This window comes from Vidua chalybeata, chromosome 5 (genome assembly GCF_026979565.1).
Source record: "Vidua chalybeata isolate OUT-0048 chromosome 5, bVidCha1 merged haplotype, whole genome shotgun sequence".
Taxonomy (NCBI): Eukaryota; Metazoa; Chordata; class Aves; order Passeriformes; family Viduidae; genus Vidua; species Vidua chalybeata.
In genome coordinates this window covers 47,426,003-47,432,002 of record NC_071534.1, presented here as the reverse complement: position 1 = coordinate 47,432,002, position 6,000 = coordinate 47,426,003, and positions in this window count along the sequence as shown.

Sequence of the window (6,000 nt, the reverse complement as noted above, 5' to 3'; positions counted from 1 at the left end):
ATCCAACTATTATTTTTTAGCATTCTATCATTCCAAATAGAATTGAATATATTATGTATGTCCACTTATTCAGAACAAATATTTTTGCTTCAAGTTTCAGTTTTCATAGTAAAAGAAATTTAAAACTTTTACACCAACAGAAAATTTGTGTTGAGGAGAGACATGTTTTACACAATATAGAACACAATGTAAACTGTTAGAATGCAGACATTTATAAAATGCTAAATGGTCTCAACTTTTAATTTAACACATTGAAGTTTGTGTACAACATAATTTACAAGTATTATTAAATCTTCACACTTGAAGGCTTTACTAGAATCAAGAAGCCTGAGTAGTTGTTCTTCAGAAATGCCTAATGATGACCATAATAATGGAGAAGACAGAGCTTGCACCCAATCTGTGTTCCCAAACTAGATGGAAGCATATTTCCAAAATTATCTAATGACCAGTAGTTAGTGAAGAATATATGCTCATTGGCTGTTAAAAGTCGTTAGGAGGCCCTCAAATTTTTCAGGAATAGAAAGCTGATGATGTGCCTGTCCATTGCCTTAAAAATGACCATATTTCAAAATACACAATACAAATTACAGCACACTTAATCCAAACACTACTATTTTTTGCACACCTGTGTATAATTCAATATGCAGTGACTGTGTAAGGGTTCTGCTACCCCAAAGTATCATTTTTGATTTAACATCTTGTTTTTTTACTTGCTAAAGTCACACATACAAATATCCTCTCCCTTTAGAAGGCCAATGGTGCATTTTTAAGAAATTTGGGTTGTTTTATTTAGTTCAGAAGAGAGATGAATGCAAATTCCAACAACACAAGTTAGTGCATGAGAAAAGCTGTGGAGCAAGAGCCTAACTGGAATAAGCTACCACAGCTACTTCAGCGGAGCTGTGCCAGTAAACATCAGCTGGGCTTATGGCCTGGTACTGGAAACTGCATCCAGCTACACTTCATTTTCAGCTGCAGCCTCTAACTCAAACCAGCTGCATCCATAAGCAGCTGGGAGGCTGCCTCACGAACTGGATCATTTCTAGTCTTGAATGTGCAGTATCACCTCTGTCCCTGATGAGCTTAGAACCAATATACCACAATTGCAATTTTAAGTACAAGGCTGCTGTTCCTACATGTTCTAGGGTCAGGAAAATTTAGGGGATTTCTGCATGTCCAAGTCTGAAAAAGTCTGAAAAATTAATACTTATATAGCAATAGGACATGACAGAACCAGATTGAGCTGCATAGGATTTGGTATTGCATTCTGATGTTCTCTGCAGTATTGAAGTCATTGCTCAAAGCATGTAGGAAAATGACAGATCAAAAAGTCTTAACTGTTCTCTACTCATCCATAAACTCATTGGGGGATTAACAACCAGTATGTTTTCTAGGGTACGGCAAAAATCTGGCCTAACTTGTTTCTTCTCATCTAATGGGTGAAGTTGTTGTCAGTCTATCTTTCTACCTACCTATTCCCTGGTGACTGAGACACTGAGAAAAGGCAGCTGGTTTAATCTCAAATCAGACATTAACAAACTCAATCCTATTTACCAAATGCTTTATTGTTCATACTATTCCATAAAGAACCTCCTTGAAAACACAGGGTCAACACATATGAAGAAGTGAAGCACCAGAAGCACAAACAAGGCCACTAAACTGGTCATACTGTATCTGATTTTGTGGTGATTTTAAAAATCTGCTGTTGTGGTTGATTTTTATAGAATCTTCAGATTTGTTACATTATGAGCTAAGGTTGAATTGGACCCTCAGTTTTCCAGGACTAGTTGGGTGAATGCCCAGGCAGTACAAGTATTGATTAAAGTTTAAAATATAGAAGTAAATTTGAAACTGTTTTGGCTCCAGTATTTTGTAAGTAAACATGTTTGAACCCTCTTAAATGCCTTTCAGTATTGTTGAGTTTGCGTTCTTCTCCCCAGAAAGTTTCAGACCTAATAAAAATATTTGACTAACTATTATGTACCACCAAACAGATGAAACCTTGACCTTTTAGCTGGAAGAAAAGCAGGGGCAGGTTATAGGACATCTGACATTTTTTTGAGAATCACTTCAGTTTGTCCCCAAACATTCTTGACTATCCATAAACTCTGGATCCTGTTCACAGTCAGCTCTGTGCTGATTCACATTGAATGATTTTACACAGATTATCTTTTTTTCTGTTCAACTATTTGCCTTTGAAGTCCCACTTTTAACACAGTTAAACTTTTTCAAGGACATAGGAGTTTTATGACCCATTTGTCTTCCAAAGCTACTGAGAACAGTCTAGTTCCTACCTCTTTATCTGTAAACACATATAGGTAATCCCAGGAAATCACACAGTAGCTGATCAAGCCACAAAACTTCCAATCTACGTTTCTTTGTACTATAACTACAGAGTGTTTCCCATGACCATACAAAGACTCACACTCCTGCTCCCAAAATTACTGACACTGCAAAACATGCAATTTATTCTGGCAGGAAATATCCAATACATGTAGGTACTTAGGTGAAACTATTCAAATATTCTTGTCTTTAAAACTTGCATTTTTTACATTTTTATACCTCCTTTGTGTATATATACCTCTGATTTACTTTCCTGTTATTTATACCTATTTACTTCACAGATTTGAATGAGTGCGTTTTGTGTAAAAGCATCTCATGCTTTGCTGACTTCCACATAATTTTAACTACAATCCTCACAATTTGTTTATCAAGATATAAGACTGTATGGCAGGGAAGCTGACACAAGATTGATTCTGTGTTGTCAAAAAGAGAAAAAAATAATGCTTGAAGTGTTTAATACTGTGGCCCTTAATTACAAGGCTAATTGTACTTAATAGATCCACTCATGGGGGCTGTAGAAGTAGGTTTGAACAGATTATGTATTACCCCCTAGAAACCTGTACTTGCTTGGCAGACACCCACTAAGAGCAAGGCTGATTCACATGCCACAGCAGATGCCACTAATACAGAGGGCCGTGAGTTTAGCCTGCCAGAAAGAATTCATTTTCACATTTAACCATTCACTGCAGCAAGATACATGGGTACACACTGGCTTGTGACTGTTACAGCCCCATACTATTTTACAGTGCATAGAACCTGTAATGGAAGAAATCGTTCCACAATAAAAATTATTTAAGATGGCCTTACTTAGTCTGTATGCATCACAGGACTTCAAATTATTTTACATAGTGCATAATGACCAGCTATTGATGTTCTCCACTCAGGCTTACCAAGTGAATGGAAAACTTCACCTATGCTCAAAGAAGGTTCATTGTGCCCTCATGTAGAGTGTCTTGCTTTGGAGTATACTCCTAAAGATTAAATAAGAGCTAATGGCTACTCAGACTATTTCCAATGTTCTTACAAGTATTCCTTTGTACCTCTAGATATGTTATACAAACATATATGTGTGTCTGTATATGTACAAATCCATACATGTAAGTTCTAGTGGTTGGATCACATTAGCATAGTGTAAATATTTCAACTGTCACCTCAGAAGTAGAATCCTTTTCATAATTGCAATGAACTATCATCTCAATATTCCAATGAGTAAAATGTTAAATAAATAAATAAATAAAGCTTTAGAAGGCTTCAGATTTCCTTAAATGACTGATTTTTTTTTCATGAGAAATGTGGTCCCTAAAAAAGGTTCCACTCATATTACTCTAATTTGGAGGGTATATTCTTGACAAATCAATTAGGTAGATTGGTTTCCCATCTCTATATGTACACATGTGTAAAAATAATGCCAAATTCTTGTTTGAACTTGTTAGATGACAATTGCTCACAGAACTATAACCTTACTTATGCAAATCAAAAGAGTTCATGGTAAGCCTGACATTTGCAGAATTAATGAACTAAATAATTAAGTGACCTGGTAAGTGAATTGGTAAACCAGAACTATTAATCTTTTAATGAATTCTTTACTATCACTTAAATAATAATTTTTTTGCATAATTTTAAAGGATTATGGTAAAGAAACATTAGAATATAAAATCCATTATGTAAAGGAAGGTTGCTTTTATAAATCTGTCATTATGACTCATTTTATTGAATTCATTTCTATTCAAGATTTAGAAAAGTGGCAATTCCTGCACTGATGACTAACAGTCCCCAGCATTTCAGTGGTAAGATTTTTTCTTGCTAAGACAAGTCTGGGATCATTTACTGCTTCAGACAAACCACTGCCTAAAGTGAGTAATTAGCATACAACTGTAATTTAAGTAATCCCCTATTTGATGGTGTGCATCACACGTTTCAGATTTTCAAAGCACTAGTAAGTTAACCAGGCACAGTAAATGATGTTTCTGAACCAGTTCCTCTTAGAGACATTTTTTCCTTTCTACATGTTGTTGGCTTTCACCCTTATAGCAGTTCTGTATTGCCTCTCTTACTTTTTCCTGTTATAGTATTCTAAAGTCAAATAGTTTCTTAAGCTTCAACTTACCAGTAGTCATCATATCCTGTCTCAAGTGATATGTACAGTTGTCCTTCCTTATCTTCCTCTCTATCAGCGTCCACAATGGAATAAGACTTATCAGAGTGGACATTAAGAAGTACCATAAGCTTCTGCAGGTACCATTTATTCCATTAATTGCTATATGGGCTTGAAGTAGTTATTCTATTCTGTCTACATGTATGTATGTACCAGAAACAAAATATGGTATGATACATGGGATTTTTTCCCCCCCTATAAAACCTGATTTGGCATGCTGCTAAAGAATTCAGGAAAGTCTTCAACATTTATTCCCTCTTCAGCATTAGTCCCTGAAAGCAGATAGGTAAAAGCAACAGCATGTACCCAAATTTCTTAAAACAACATTTCAATTAATTTTTTCCGAATTAATACTTAAAGCTTAACTTTCAATTTATCTCTTCTGAAAGATGCTACGTGGCCTCACTTGTCTCAATGTTACAAAACATTTCAGATTGGTATTGAAATGTCATAGGGTGAAAAAATAAATAATGAAAATAATGATATTAGCTTCTGAAGAGGACCTTTCTTTTGAAAGATTATCTCCAAAAACATTTTAAAAAAACATTATGACCCGTCACAAGGACAAATAAAACACTTGGAGGCTCAAGAAAGAAAGAATGTGGTTCTACTCCATTTCATTGGCACATACCAGATACTCAAACATCTTTCATTACAAATCATTAAGTGGATCATGTCCACACAAGAGTCCAGTGGGCTTTCTGAACAACATGAAACCACCAGAGATATCTTCAACATAATGCAAAGACACTACATTTTGATCTTAAAAACATTACTAATGATGTTTCCTTTGTGAGTACAAATGAATGCATCAAAGACTGGCCATGGCTGATGTTTACTCCACCTGGGTTTAGTTTTTATGAATAGATAAAGAGCAACAAATAAAAAGAACAAGGCTGTATGAATATGCTATGGCTACAAGTGTGCTCAGGGAGCAAAATTCTAAAAATTGGCAGTTGGCAAAGCTTCACTATTTTAAGTGAGTTCAACATATTTTAAGAAAACTGGTGGAACTTCATCAAGAGAAAATCTAATTCTGCTGACCTATGCTGCACCACACAGCAGAGCATTTGTAGTTCATTATGCAGGCACAGCAGCTGCAGCATGCAGTAACACCCACAAAAAAAATTCAGAAATCACAGAATTCTGTTCCATCCCACAGAACACTCTGTCATTAGGTAAAATGCTATAAGAAACCAAGAAGCAAAACACAGGCAACTGTGCCATTCTGCAAGTTCAGTCACTATTTGTAGCTGATCAAAAACTTTCAACCAGATAAAACAAAGGTATTTAAAAAAAAAAAAAAACAAAAAACATATTTATGGGGTTCAAAACATAGTTATGTTTTGAATATATTTAATTATGAAGAAGGCTCTATTCACATGGGTGTTTGGTCTACACGTGTACACATTTGTGATTCTCTAACTCCTCTGAAATAACAAGCATGCAGAAACTTACTCTGTGTTAAACATCAGACAAGCTATTCGACTTTTCAAGTTAAA